Here is a 16,397-nt window from a genome sequence, read left to right on the forward strand (position 1 = left end):
CTTCACCTAAGCACAGAGATATTCCAAAAATAGTCTTAACGAAAGAGAAAATTAAAATTGCTTATCGCTCAGATGCCAAAATAAAAACAGTGTCAACATAGAATTATACCAAAATCGTTGCTACTATTCGAATATACAAAGAATCGTCCAACGGCCCTATCGACAAAATAGATAAACAACATAATCACAATACTGGAATTATCACTCTTTATTACCCTTTAGACTCAAAATTGTAAATAACACGACCTCCTCGCCTTGCAACCGATCAAATTAGCACTGTCACAACTGAAACAATTAGAACTGACTAACATCCACGAGAACACAACAAATAGACCTGGTCATTTTGTCATTGATATTTTCCAAATTAACGCTAGTCCTAGCCATTACAATGTGAATCAGTACTTATATTTTCAATCATCAACGATACCAATGTAAGCTTTATATGACATATACCATTGTCATGTTTCACCTTTTATCAGAAGCAATCTACCTGAACACATGCTTCAAACACGCAATGCAAGGAATATGTCTACCACGAAAGGTCCTTAAGGTTTTAATACACCCCCCTCCCCTTCTTTCCCCTTCCCCCTTCATCTATAGGCCTACACACCTTATCACATTTAACCTGATAAGTTTTCCGCTCTTCCTCACTCCCACACCATAAAAACTATTTAAATAATTATTCGAGTTTAGAGATGATATTTGACGGAGCCTTGAAGAAAGAGAGAAAATAAAGTGAAAGTGCCAATAAAATTGACTTTATAATGACCACATGACCACCAATCAATAACTACTTGTTCTTACACATCGACAGTCTATATCTCACGGTATGTATAATAGACTGCCACATGACCACCAATCAATAACTACTTGTTCTTACACATCGACAGTCTATATCTCACGGTATGTATAATAGACTGCCACATAACTTTTCTTCTTAAATTAGCATCAATCAATAACCCAAGGTAAGTGAACGTTAAGGAACTTAATTTGCAATTTAACACATTTGTCACTTCTTATAGCCAGTGCTGAGGAATAATCATCTGAACCAATAAACTCTTGTGGAAGTTAACCTTGAGGCTCGACATGATTTCAACATGTAAATCATTTTTACATTTTGATCACTTATAGTCTATTTGGGAGTTGGTTTTGGAAGAGAATGGACCAGTTTGTTTTACCTTTAAAAAAATGGATTTTCTCTTTGTATTTTTTAAAATGGATTTTACAAAAATGTTTTTCAAAATATTATAATTTTTTATAAATTTGTTTTTTATAAATTAAAAGACTAATTTTGATATACTATAACATAAACTTATATTATTGAAGATCAAAGTATAATCAAAATCACAGTTTTTTCAAAAAGTTTTATTTCAAAAATGATTTTTATGAAAAACTATTTGAAATAGCTTCAAAATTAAGTGATTTTTAAAAAATTTGATATCAAAAAAAATTTGATAAAATGATGAAATACCTAACATAACATTTTAAGAATAACTATTCAAATCAAATTTTCATTTGAAACTTTTATGAAAAGTTTATTTGTAATTTTTTTTTACATCAGAATATGTTACACTATAAAAATCATTTTTAAAAAGAGATTAATTTTTATGCACTGTCAGTGTAAAAGGTTTTACACTGTCAATGCATCACAATCATCCGTTTGTATTATTTTTTAAGTGGTTAAAATAAGAGTCAAACATTTTAAATAAATCAATGGTTCTGATTAACTGACAATGTAAAAAATCTTTACACTTTCAGTGTATATCAATTAAATTCTTTTAAAAAAAGGTAAAATAAATGGGTCAATATTTTAAAGGGTTGCATTTATATTTTGAAACGTATTTGATATTTTAAAAAAAAATAAAAACAATATATTACATTAGCATATAAAATCATATTGTTTCTTAAAAAATTTAAAAATATCAAACACATTTCAAGATATAGATGTAATCCTTCAAAGTTTTCCCCTTCAAAACCCTAAAAAAACTCTCAATTAGATCAACATTTTTATTTTGGGTTTCAGTACTTACCGTTTTAAAAAACTTTGGTTTTATACATGTTATTTGAACACTTGAGCTTTGTTTGAGAGTTTGGAGGGGAAGAGATAAGAGGGTTTAAAAAAATAGAATGATTGAGTGAAAAGAATAAACGGATTTAGGTAGGAACGATTTTGAATGATATTTTCTAATTCAAAAACCAAAATCCCCCTAATTCGGGGAACTAAAATATTGTCTTGAATAAGGGGTTTTGATAGTTTTTTAGGGTTTTGACAAATTTTTCAAATATAATTTATGTGTTTATAGTCGTACTTGTCAAAATGTATGTGTGTGTGTGTGTGTGTGTGTGTGTGTGTGTGTGTTTCCTCTGTAAAAGGCAAGGATACTTAGAGACTTTAGTATGTATATTACATTGTATGATGGTTATGGTTTGCCCAAGGTGGCGAGAAGTCCTGCATGGTAGTGTTTTACAGTGGTTTTGAGGTCTTTCTCACGTGAGGTGAGAGACTCTGTTATTGAATGGTGTACTTAGGTATAAGCATGTGTGGGGTGTGATCTATATAGGATAGGTATTTATATAGGCCTTTTGGGACTAGGGTTCTCTTGGAAGTAGGTCATCGTCCACCTAGTCAATAATGGATCGTTGAATCCTTATTTCCAAAGGGGGTCTGTCCAAGAAACGTATTATTACACGTTTCTCAGGATCGGGTGATAGGAAAGTCTTAGGGTAAGACAATACCTTCCTTGGGGTGACATATTATCGTTGCCTCTCTTGGGGGAAGCCTATAGTCGCCTCCCAAGCCAAGTCCTTTTACATATATGATAATACAGTCCCTCAAGCATGAGGCATTTGGTAGATGACAAAATGTGTTTAAACTGCAACACAAAAGAGTATCTTGAGGCCCTGTATTTTTTGAGAACGTACTACCTCATACGAGGTTATGTAGCCCGGTTGATGAGACCATAAATCCTTCAGGCGAGACATCAAGCCTCCCAGACAGGACTTCTATCAAGCCCTCATACAAGACTAATGATTAAGTCTCTTAAGCTAGACTTCGGCCATGTATCTTACGCATGATTTTTATGTTTGTTCCCACCCGAGGAAACATTAAGTCCCACGAGTGAGAGTTTAATTAGCCTAGGATATCTAAGTCCTTTAGGCGATGTTATATGTAGTCCGTTTGATGAGACTGTAAGTCTCTCATGCGATGCATTGGGCCTCTCGGGAGAGACTTCTATCAGGCCCTCGAACAAGACTTTAAGTCTCTTAGGCGATGTTATATGTTTGTTCTTAGTTATGAAATGAGTAAAAAATGTCATGATTAATTATGAGTTATGATAGAAATTGATGAGCATGAGTTTTTGTGTAATATTTTGTTGTTATGATTGGGAGATTGGACGAGGCACCAAAGATCTATGATACATCTAATGGTGAAGTTTATGGAAGCGATTATGCTTCATTCTTCGGAAGTATGCTGGTATGTGGTTTTTGTGTATAAGGAATCATTAGGTGAAGTCATAGTGCCTTGGATTGCCTAGTTGGTAATTTAGACGTGGGGAGGATGCACATCTAAAAGTAGGAAGGCGGGTGAAACCGTAAGACCATGCCCTTGAGGATGTGAGACTCAAAAGTAGAAAGGAGGGGAAATCGTAAAACCATGCCCTTGAGGGCACGGATTAGTTGATCGCTAGATACCGATGCAATTAAGCCAAAATCGTGACTCGTGTCTGTAGCAGGGTATTCGTTACCATTAGAGATATTGACTAAATCCAAGGTAAACCGTACAAGTCGAGTCACCACCGCACTTCTATTTATCCAAAGGAATGGTTAGAAAGCGAACAAAAACCTAAAAGTTTTATCGAATCAAAATCTAGTAAAAATGTCAGAGATCTGGATAAGGGGGTTGGTTTTGCAATGGGAAGGTTTTAAGCACCCAAAACATCCTAGGTACTCCTAGGGAGCCCTTTTCATATTTGTTGTAAGGTTGGTATTTTGTGAAAATTTGTTTGTGCAAACATGATTGAAGAGATGAGAAAAGAATATACAAGTTATTTACATTTTGTGTTTGGATGGATGAACCCATTGCCTACGTACCATCTTAAAAAAGATTAGGATCAAAACCTCGTAGTTTGGGGTAAAAATCTCAAAATGAGTTGGTGAATTGATTGGTCCAAAAGCCTTAAGGTCTTTTGTTATCTGTAACACCTCAAAATTTGCCCTCCTCTTCTTGAGACTAGTTTGGGGCATTTCATTTCATGTTTTAGAGCATTAGGCATTGCATTTTGCATCTCATATGAAAATGAGAAGGTCATCCTCCAAAGTCTTTTCAAAGATGGGGAAGTTAGGTGATTCAAGCCTGAGGGTCTCTATGAATTGATCATCAACCATCTGAGGGTATGGGCTTCATTTAGGGTTTCTTGATTCTTCAAAGGTTTTGAGCATCATCTTATCTGCAAGGACATATCACCGTCATCATGGTTCTATCATCTTCAAGGGTTTCAGAGTTTATCCTCAAGTTCCTCTGGATTAGGGTTGTGACACCCTAATCAATGCAGTTCTTCCAGCTAGGGTTTCTCAAAGAGATGAGGTATTTTCTTGGGATGAGGATCACATGATTATTATAAGGAGCGTACATGAGCTAGGGTTTCATTTTGAAGCAATTTCACCCAGTGGTAGAGGCTCAAATTGATCAAGACATTTCAAGGTCATCTGAGGACCAAAAGTCAACTGTGCAGTCAACTGAGGGCTATGAGGTGGGGAAATGAGTTGAGACACCTCAATCATGTTCAAATGGGGTCTATTAATCATTCTAAACATCCATCTTGAAGATTCAAAGGTCATGGCAAAAGTTACTAAAAATGGAAAATGACCTATAATTCAAAGCTTTCAAATTTGGCAAGTTTTTGGTCCACTTTCAACTTGACTTGTAAATATCAAATCAGTTTCAAATGGATTTTTGGTGAACATGAAGGTTGTAGATCTTTGTCTCCCCTTTTCAAAAAGCTCTAATTCATGTCCATATGATGAGTGGTTGAGGAGTTATGGTCATTTGATCACAAAGTGTGCATGGAAATTCAAAATGGCATAACTTTTGATATAATGCTTTAAATTGGTTCATTCTTTTTGCAAAATGCTTCTCATGTTCAAGGCATCTTAAAGTGACATTATTTGACTCAATTGTGCAAAGGAATCATGGTCAAAATTCACATTATTTCACACATGTACAAAATGAAGCAAATCTTCACCCTTCATTTTTGGCTTAAGATGCAAGCAAAATAATCTTCAAATCATGACCATTGGTTGCTCTTGAGTGAATTCCAATCCTAGCATGGAGCTGATCATGTGTATTATGGCCATGGGAGCTTAATTTGCATTTTTGCAATTGGCATGGAATCTCACTAATCATGATTAGTGGATGGAAAAGATGATTAGCATTGTCATTAGCAAGGAATATAAATAGTGAAACCCTAATCATGCTTCACTGATCAAGAATCATCCATTATTTGGTGCCATACCTCAAGAATTCGAGCAGTTCATGTGCATTATCATGATGATGGAATTTGGAAATTGAGGCGTATTCAAGAGGTTTCAGCCATTCATTTTTGCTTAAAGCTTCAAAGGAAGTGTATAGGAGTTGATCTGGAGCAGCTGAGCCTGTGAGAATGCGTGTACAGAGAACTCCATTTCCAGGTGATGCTATTTTCGCTCTCTCCTTTTGCTGCTTTTTGGTTATAGAATGGAAGATCGTGATGCATAGGTTATGGATATATGATTAGATTTGAGTTTGAGTGAGAATTGAGGACGTGGTGTTGACTGAAAGTTTGGATCTCAAAAATTATTGTCTTCGATTTGCAAAATCTAGGAGGAATTAGGAAAATCTAAGTCGATATTTGGAATCAGCGTTGAAAGACGAGTGGAATGATGTAGGTTTGGGAAATTTCTGAAAATTGCATGGTGGCGCCGCCGTGGGAGCCACCATGTGTCTCGTCGGGGAAGACGACCGGAGCGGAGCTCCGGCGTCTGTGTATTTTAGGGTTTGGCTGACGTGTGTGCCGTGTAGTGTGAGGCGTGGCAGTTTGATTGAACGAGTTTCCCTTGACCAAGGCCATGCAAGCGTGGACTGATGACTGGGTGGCTGACTGGTTTAATGAAACGCTGCGTTTCATTAGTTCAAATGTGGACCGTTGATTCACAAAGCACGCCAGATCCTATGGCTGGTGATTTTTCTGGATTTATTCAAATTATTTTATTTCCCTCCATTTCCATTTCATAATTCAATTATTTTGTTCATTTTGTTTAATTCATAAAAAATACAAAAATTGTCCAATTGAGTCCCAATTTTTTTCACAGTTTTGTATTTGTGCCTACTTTTTTATGGTGTTGAATTCAAGAATTTTTTATGTCTGGATTTTTATATGTGAGTTTTTGAAGCAACATTGTGCCAAATTGACTTAGTGCATTCAATGCATTGTGAAATCCTCAATTTTGAGCTTTTTGATCCAATTTTTTGCATACATGACATGAATTATTGGTCACTGGTTTGGATTTTTTCTCACATGTTATCATCATTTTTGACACATGGAGAAAAATGTGACAATTTGTGTCACATTTTTGACATTGAATTGGTGCATTTTTGTTCACATAGCATTTGCATCATTCTGGACTTGATCTTTTGCATGTTGTACATTCATGGCATAAGGAAATTATACAAAAAATCCCAAAGTCATTGTATGCATTTTTGATTTGATATGAATTTTCTAAGTTGGAAGTTCATTTTGTGCATATTTTTGGTCATTCCATTACATAGACCAGTTGAGATACTTGATTATTGATTTGATGCTGGTCCTTTTGAGGACATTGGAGGGGGTGTTTGAATGTGTGATGTGCAAAAGGATGGGTCCTGGATTGGTCATTTAGTTAGGTTTTGAGTCTTGTACATAAACTAACTTTGTTTTGTTGTTTCAGGTGGATACTCATCATTGATGATTGGGTTTGTTCTCACCTTGTGAGATACAAATGCATTGAGTTCTGACCTATTTTTGTTTTGTAGGGTTTTGATTGATGTGGTGAGCTCATGAGCTTGTTTGAGTGTTAGGGCGCTTATGCATTGAATTGTGTAACTGTTAGAGGGTTTCACTGTTTGTCTTCTGGTTTTATGATTGAAGTACTAATGGTTTAGTCTTTGTATAGGTACCTTAGTTGCTTGCTTGCTTTAGCTCTTGCTTGAGCTTTGGATTGTGGTTGACACACCACTCAGGTAGTTAGCTTCTTACTTTATGTAGTCTGGAGTCCTGTCACCTTTTTGGCAGGTATTTTTGTTGGCAAGTCCTCCTTCAGAGGCTCTGTTTGTGTTTGTTTAAGATTATGCCCAAAGACCTCCAAGAAGAGGCATGTGTTACTTGATAAGACCTCCAAGAGAAGAGGCAATTGACGGATAAAATGGATTAGTAGCCAATCCTCTGTTATTCAGTGTGTCGTTCTTTATGCTCGCACTACGTGCTGATGCTTCTGAACATGTGCCCCAGATCTTTTGTCCAGAGTCTGTCAAGTGGAAAAGGATCCCACTTTCTGGATCCCCACGCTTTCTGTGTCATGAGCTCACCCTGGCCAGGGTTAAGAGCTATGAGGTCCCATCCTCATTACCATTTTGATTTGCTCACTCTGACGTTCAATGTCAGTGGTTAAGAGCCCATTTGATTACCCTTACAGTTTAACTTGTTTGTCGAGGTTGACATGACGCCTCTTGACTAAAGCCCACCCATTGTTTGAGCCTCTTGTATGGATATAGTGTGTGATGCTTGTTCACTTGTGTTGGTGTTTATTTGCTTTCCTCTTCTCATCTCCTTTCCTGTAGGAGTCGTACGATTAACTTCTGAGGAAGTTGAACGTATGGAGAGTTTAGACTTGAATTGACTCGCTTCCTGTGTGAGTTAAGTTCTTGTTAGAGACCTCGGCTTAGGGATATTTGATTGCATGACAACTATTAGGCTCGAGTTTCAGTCTCCCTATTAGTTTGTTGTTTCCCTGGTCTCTGGCTAGGAGAGTGCTTTACCCCTAGTAAGGGGAACTACGTCGCCCTGATTCTCATACCAGATGAGATACGTAGGCAGGAGGTTGAGGACAATCTCTCCGGGCACTTTTTTTTTGTTTTGTTTTTTTGTGTGTTCACCCTTTTTTGTTAAGTCTGTGTTTGTTCATCCTTTTCTTTGTTTTCGCGTGTGTTCACCCTTATTCTCGACTTGTGTTTACCGTTTCGAGTCTTTGTTTCCGGCATCAGCTGGCGTTGGTGTGAGTACCCGTTTAATCAGCGTGTGTGTGTTGTATGTTCATACCTTGGGGGATTTCTTCTGTTGTTACTTGGGGGTTCATTTGGGGTTCATCTCGGGGTTCATTTGTGAGGATTGTTATTCATTTGGGGTTCATCTTGAGGTTCATTTATGATGATTGTTATCATTTAGGGTTCATCTCGGGGTTCATTTGTGATGATTGTTATCATTTGGGGTTCATTCGGGGTTCATTTGTGATGATTGTTATTCATTCGGGGTTCATATTCGGGGTTCATTTGTGATGATTGTTATTCAGTTGGGGTTCATATTCGGGGTTCATTTGCGATGATTGTTATTAATCGGGGTTCATATTGGGGTTTACCTTTTAGGGTTCATTTGTGGTGATTGGTTATACATATTGGGGGTTTATTCTGGATATTCGGTTATTTTGTTGGGGTTCGTTCTGATAACCTTTTCCTTTGGTGTTCGCTGGTTAGCGTTTGCTATTGTTAGGAGTCGGGTGTAAGTCCATGTATTGGCATTCTGTTTCCTGTTTGTTATTGTTAGGAGTCGGGTGTAAGTCCGTGTATTGGCATTCTGTTTCCTGTTGGTTATTGTTAGGAGTCGGGTGTAAGTCCATGTATTGGCATTCTGTTTCCTTTTTGTTATTGTCAGGAGTCGGGTGTAAGTCCATGTATTGGCATTCTGTTTCCTTTTGTTTGGTTATTGTCAGGAGTCGGGTGTAAGTCCATGTATTGGCATTTTGTTTCCTTTTAGGTGTTTCTTTTGACGTCTCATCGTCCCTTCTTGGTGTCTTGTTTCATCGTGCGTTAGCCGAGCTACGAGTGCTCTGATTCTCCTCTGGATAGAGAAGATACGTAGGCATAAGACGCGATGTCTTAGCGAGCATGTCTCCTTTTCCCGAACTAAGTTGACTCTGATGTTTGTTTCTGACAAACTACGTAGGCCCAGGATGCGACATCCTGCCGAGTCCACTTCCTCCGTTTTCTTTCTCTTCCCCACCTGTTTATTGTTCCAGTTTGTGCAATTTCTTTGAGCAGTTTAGCAGCAACCCTTTCTTTTCCTTTGAGCTATCTTTTGAGCGTGGATCCCGTCGAGTACGACAGACGTGAGGGGTGCTAATACCTTCCCCTTGCGTAACCGACTCCCGTACCTTGCAATCTCTGGTCGTAAGACCGTTCCTTTCCCTTTCTTAGGTTAGTCCTGCGCTCCCTTTCCGTCATAGGACGAATAGCGTCGGTGGCGGCTCCGTATTTTCCCCGCCGGTTGTTTTTCGCGTTGCGACAGTTGGCGACTCTGCTGGGGACTGAAGTTGACCTCTTGCTGGTCCATCTTCCCTAAGCGAGTCAATCCTAGTGCTCTTTAGCATAATTTTTAGGGTAGTTTGGGTTGCTTTTTACTGCTTTATTTATTGCATTTGTGATTATTATACTGTGATTATATGTATATTTGCATATATGTTTGCATGCATCATGTTATCACTGTGCTGGATTCTGGGCAGGTGTGGTTCCTCTGATTTGGGGGTGGGTGTTCTGAGTGGGGCTAAAACCCAAAGCCCGAGTATACACCTAGGATTAGCGTGGTCTCATGTTTCCTCACATGTTAGGTCAACATGTTGTTGCGACGTGACATACCACAGCCGGACGAGGTTCTTTTGAGAGAGCTCTTCCTGGTGGAGTTTCCACTATGGTTAGGTTACCTCTTTTGAGCTGTTGACTTCGGTGACCGTTCTTTCCCAGATTTTTGGTTTAGATGGTCTTATGAGAGCTGCCCGGCACACCCGAAAGGGCAAACCCGTTGAGTATCTTGTCTGATTGTCGAGACCGATTATCCGCCTTAGGATGACCTTATTAGAATCCACCTGTGAGGGGAGGGGTTTGGTTCCTACAGGTACAGGTTCTGCTGGTGACTCTTTGATGGTGACTTTGGTTCGGTTCGTGATCTAGGTTCTATTTATAAGTGGGATTTATGGATATTTATTTCTGACACGCCGGAGTTTTGTCTATGGTATGTATCAGCGGGTTCCGTTTATTTTGGAGTCCCCTGGGTTGGATTTGGGGTTACTTGTTCAGATGATCTTGTTGTTGTCCGTTCAGTGATTTTCCTGTGATGATGGTGATGTATTCTCCGGTTCCGTTTATTTTGGAGTCCCCTAGGTTGGATTTGTGGTTACTTGTTAAGATGATCTTGTTGTTGTCCGTTCGGTGATTTTCCTGTGATGATGGTGATGTATTCTTCGGTTCCGTTTATTTCGGATCCCCCGAGTTGGATTTGTGGTTACTTAGTCCCTTGGATGGTTGTGATCAGTTCTGAGACCGGAGTTCAGTACAGTTGGTGTTCAGATGTCTTGGAGGATGGCACTATGAATTGCATTCATGCATCTGCATCATTCCCATTTTGCATTTAGCCGCATCTAACTCATGTTTATCCATATGCAGGGTACATTCTGGATTGAGATTCTGGTTGAGAGACATCCTCACAACTTTCTGTTCTGTACGGCAAAGCCAGATGATTTATGTCAGAATGTTGCTGTCGAATTATTATCCGTCTCAATGAAGCCAGGATCGAAGGACAGAATGTTCCTCATACGGATAGACATTGAATTCATGCATGAATCATAATAACTTGTCTTCTATTTTGCAGGTGTCGGTTTCTAACGTGTCTGATTTCCAGGAATCATTGCTCGCGCACACAGAATCACCCATCTGCACGTAACTCGTCTGCACAGATACTTTACCAGACGCAACAAACCCAAACTGATGGATTCATCCAACGCTGAGATTCTCGAGCTGAAAGAGAAGATGAGTGAGTTGATCAACGCCATGCAAGGGTTCGCCCTGGGGCAGAAAGCACTCGTCGAGAAGGTGGAGAATGCCATTTTTGCCGAAAGAGAGAAGAAGCCGTTCATTGCCTCTTATAAACAGGCTGTGGAGGTGGTGAAAAGTGGAGAGGCCCCAGGTTGGGGAAAAGTGGTAGATATTACGGTGAAGGAGGATAAGTTTGGGATTGGTTATCAGTCAGGCCAAGGCTCATCTGGACAAAATAAAGGTTGTCGCCAACCGTTCACGTTCACCAGTGTTGGAATGCTAGATCTAGGTCGTATCTGTGTCATGGGTGAAGAGACTGACAGTGACTGCGAGCTCGACTCGTGGATAAAACCGTGCGTACCAGGAATGGAGATCCAGAACTGGAAAGCCGAAAAGATCATCACTGTCACTCTGCGTGAAGAGTAATATTTCTGTTTGACAATTCTGTTTGCATGAAATCCATACGTTTTGCCCGAAACGTAATGGTTCATTGTAAGGGCCACCTCATGTGTTTCATTTTGCATTATTTACATCATTAATAAACGAATGTTTTTCGCATTAAAAGCGGTGTTCTCTGTTTTTCATTTATTTTTGCAGTTTAAAAAAAACACAATAAAAATGGCAATGTTTATTTTCATTTTTCATCCTTTTAATTTGTCTCGTTCCGACTCTGAAGCAATGCATGAATCAACATTCATGCAGATGCGATTATTCTCCGGATCTCATTGATGACAATCCTGTTACACCCCTATATGACTTCGACAACCCGATCTATCATGCCAAAGAAGAAGGCGAAGAAGATTGTGAACTGCCAGAAGAGTTAGCCAGGTTGTTGAAACAAGAGGAGAAGGTGATTCAACCGCACGAGGAGCAAGTTGAGATTGTTAATCTGGGTACCGAGGAGGTCAGAAAGGAAGTAAAAGTTGGGGCCGCTTTGGAGACGAACGTCAAGAGCAGAATGGTAGCACTATTGAAAGAGTATGTTGATATCTTCGCCTGGTCTTATCAAGATATGCCAGGGTTGGATACCAATATTGTTGTACACAAGTTGCCATTGAGAGAAGATTGTCCTCCAGTGAAGCAGAAGTTGCACAGAACTCGACCCGAGATGGCCATGAAAATCAAAGAGGAGGTACAAAAGCAGTTGGATGCTGGTTTCCTAGCTGTCACTAATTATCCGCCTTGGGTCGCGAACATTGTGCCGATACCGAAGAAGGATGGAAAGGTGAGGATGTGTGTGGACTACCGGGATTTGAACAGAGCTAGCCCGAAAGATGATTTCCCGTTACCTCACATCGATGTGTTGGTAGATAATACAGCTTAATTCTCGGTGTTTTCCTTCATGGATGGCTTTTCTGGCTATAATCAAATTAAAATGTCGCCAGATGATATGGAGAAAACGACGTTCATCACACCATGGGGCACTTTTTGTTATAAGGTGATGTCATTCGGTCTCAAGAACGCCTGTGCCACGTATCAAAGAGCTATGGTGACCTTGTTTCATGATATGATTCATCATGAGATCGAATGCTATGTTGATGACATGATAGCAAAGTCACAAATAGAAGAGGGGCATCTGGTAGACTTGGCCAAGTTGTTTGACCGGTTAAGACAATTCAAATTGAGGTTGAATCCGAATAAGTGCACTTTTGGAGTGCGGTCCGGCAAGTTGTTGGGGTTTATTGTAAGTGAAAGGGAAATCGAGGTTGATCCTGCTAAAGTAAAAGCGATACAAGAAATGCCTGAACCGAGAACAAAAAAAGAGGTTTGTGGTTTCTTAGGTAGATTGAACTACATTTCGCGGTTCATATCTCATCTAGCAGCCACGTGTGAACCCATATTCAAGTTGTTGAGAAAAGATCAAACGGTCAGGTGGAATGATGATTGCCAAGTGGCATTTGAAAAAATAAAAGAATATTTGCAGGACCCTCCGATTCTGATGCCTCCTATGGAGGGGCGACCGTTAATCCTGTACTTGACAGTCCTCGAGGGGTCTATGGGGTGTGTATTGGGGCATCATGACGAGTCTGGTCGAAAAGAGCATGCAATTTATTACCTTAGCAAAAAGTTTACCGACTGTGAAACAAGATATTCACTGCTCGAGAAAACTTGCTGCGCTTTGGCATGGGCTGCTCGCCGAATGAGACAGTATATGCTGGTTCATACCACTTTGTTGATTTCCAAGATGGATCCGATCAAGTATATATTTGAGAAGCCAACATTGACCGGACGGGTTGCGAGATGGCAAATGATTTTGACTGAATACGATATCCAGTACACTTCTCAAAAGGCAATAAATGGGAGTGTATTGTCTGATTACCTCACCCAGCAACCCATTGAGGATTATCAACCGATGAAATTTGAGTTCCCTGATGAGGACATCATGTTTCTCAAATTGAAAGATTGTGAGGAACCTATCCCGGAGGAGGGGCCTGACCCTGAATCCGAATGGATTCTGATGTTTGATGGGGCTGTTAACGTGAATGGTAGCGGAGTTGGTGCTGTTTTGGTTACGCCGAAGGGATCCCATATTCCTTTTGCTGCCCGACTAACATTTGAATGCACCAACAATGTGGCTGAATACGAAGCTTGTATCTTGGGTGTCGAAGAGGCGATTGATTTGCGAATCAAGAACCTTGTTATTTATGGAGATTCAGCTTTGGTTGTGAACCAGGTTAACGGGAAATGGTATACGCATCAATCCCACTTAATTCCATACCGGGATTATACGAGGAGATTGTTGACGTTCTTCACCAAGGTGGAATTACACCATGTGCCGAGGGAAGAAAATCTTTTAGCAGATGCCTTGGCTACTCTGGCCGCTTTGATTAAAGTGCAGTGGTGGAATCAAGTTCCTAATGTTGAGGTGGGACGGCTGGATAGACCGGCTTATGTGTTTGTTGTCGAAACAGTGCCTGGTGATGAAAAACCGTGGTATTATGACATCAAGCGGTATCTGGAGACCCAAGAGTATCCCGAGGGAGCGTCTAAGAAGGACCGAAAGCCTCTCAGGAGGTTGGCCATGGCGTTCTATATGAACAAAGATGGGGTTTTGTACAAGAGGAATTTTGATTGGGTTTTGCTCAGATGTGTCGATGACAAAGAAGCAAGCCAATTGATGAAAGAGGTGCACAGGGGATCGTTTGGTACCCACGCCAGCGGGAATGCGATGGTGAAAAAGTTGCTAAGGGCTGGATATTACTGGATGATAATGGAGGCTCAGTGTTTCAACTTCGTGCGGAAATGTCATAAATGCCAGATTTATGCTGACAAGGTGCACGTGCCTCCAAATCTGTTTAGTTTGATGTCGTCTCCGTGGCCGTTTGCTATGTGGGGCATTGATATGATCGGAAAGATCGAGTCTACGGCTTCGAATGGGCACCGGTTCATATTAGTGGCTATTGATTACTTCACCAAGTGGGTGGAAGCGGCGTCTTATGCAAACGTGACGAAACAGGTCGTGGCCAGGTTCCTGAAGAGAGACATCATTTGCAGATATGGGGTTCCCGAAAGAATCATCACTGATAATGGTTCTAATCTCAACAACAAGATGATGGTAGAACTGTGTCGGGAGTTCAAGATCGAGCATCACAATTCTTCTCCTTATCGTCCAAAGATGAATGGGGCGGTCGAGGCGGCTAATAAGAATATTAAGAAGATTGTACAAAAAATGGTCGTGACCTATAAGGATTGGCACGAGATGTTGCCGTTTGCATTGCATGGGTATCGAACCTCAGTGCGTACATCTACTGGGGCAACGCCTTTCTCGCTTGTGTATGGGATGAAAGTTGTGCTACCAATTGAGGTCCAAACTCCGTCATTGAGAGTATTGATGGATGTGAAATTGGAGGAGGCTGAATGGGTAAGGACTCGGTATGAAGAGTTGAGCCTGATTGAGGAAAAGAGGCTGGCGGCCATTTGTCATGGGCAGTTGTACCAGCAGCGAATGAAGCGTGCTTTTGAACGAAAGGTGCGACCTCGTGTGTACCATGTGGGAGATATGGTGTTGAAAAGGATCCTTCCTCCTTAGAACGATCGTCGGGGCAAGTGGACACCCAATTATGAAGGTCCATTCGTGGTCAAAAAGGTTTTCTCTGGCGGAGCCTTGTTGTTGACGACCATGGATGGTGAGGATTTTCCATCCCCTGTGAATGCGGACACAGTTAAAAAATACTTCGTATAAGAGACCCGTTGGACGGAAAGAATAAAATAGTCCAGGCAAAAACGGGCATCCCGTCGAACCAAAAAAATGAAAATGAAAAAGGTTCGGGAAAAAATTAGGGATAAAAAGGAAAAAATTGTACACCCGGCAGGTCGAAAACCCCACAAGGGCGGCCTGGGCAAAAAAGGGTATCCCGGTGGACTGAAAACCCGAAAGGACGGTCCAGGCAAAAGAGGGAGTGAAACGAACAACTGCATCTAGCATGGTCGTTTGTACTTTAGATATGACAATGGATAATCTGAAAGCGGAGATCGGTCGGAAGCGTCTTGTTTCGGAAGGCAGAAAGCGCGAAGAGTCTTGAGGACATATGGGTTGTAACCGGGTTGGAACTTGATGAGATCACGGGTTCACATTGCCATTAGGATAGATTTTCCTTTTGTGCGCAATTACCTCTTTTCAGGGATTGCTTCCTGTGTACTGCTCAGTTACGAGCCATCTTTTTCAATCAATAAAATGCATATTCAGTCAAATAATTTTGTTTTTGTTTTCATTACCGCTTTGATTGCAAAAACATCCGTTTATCTTGATAAGAATCTTTGCATTTTGAGATGTAGGGGTCTCTTCCAATGCATGTTTAGAGGATTGAAACATGAAATCTTATTCGGAAGGTTGAGTGACCTGGGTGTCGAAATTTTGGCGCGCCTGGGGCATGTTTTATCTGACGATCTCTTTTGCAGGTGCTGTTGGTTATTTTCACTCACTTGCATGTGGTGGTGCGAAGCGTTTCTCTTTGACAAAAGATTCCTTTGAGGTCCAATCAGGGATGAGGAATTGAAGAATGGCGTAGAGACGACGAAAGAATTATGACGATCCTAGAGGGTTAATCAAGAAGACTCTTAAAAGTCTGAAGACTGGAGAGTTGGCACGAATCTAAGGAGGTTGATTTTCTTGAAGTAGGGAGAAGTCGAGAATACAAGGTGAATCGGAAAAGACCGGATGAGTATGGGAGCTCTCAAAAGTGGAAAATTGACACTGTGGTTAGATGGTGAATACCGGTGTTCGACGAGTTGATGGGTGTTCCGTGTCAAGTATTCTGTATCTCCCCAGCGGGTTCGAGGTCGGTGTTTCCTCAGCAGTCAGGCC

Source organism: Lathyrus oleraceus, chromosome 5, assembly GCF_024323335.1.
Source record: "Lathyrus oleraceus cultivar Zhongwan6 chromosome 5, CAAS_Psat_ZW6_1.0, whole genome shotgun sequence".
Lineage (NCBI taxonomy): Eukaryota > Viridiplantae > Streptophyta > Magnoliopsida > Fabales > Fabaceae > Lathyrus > Lathyrus oleraceus.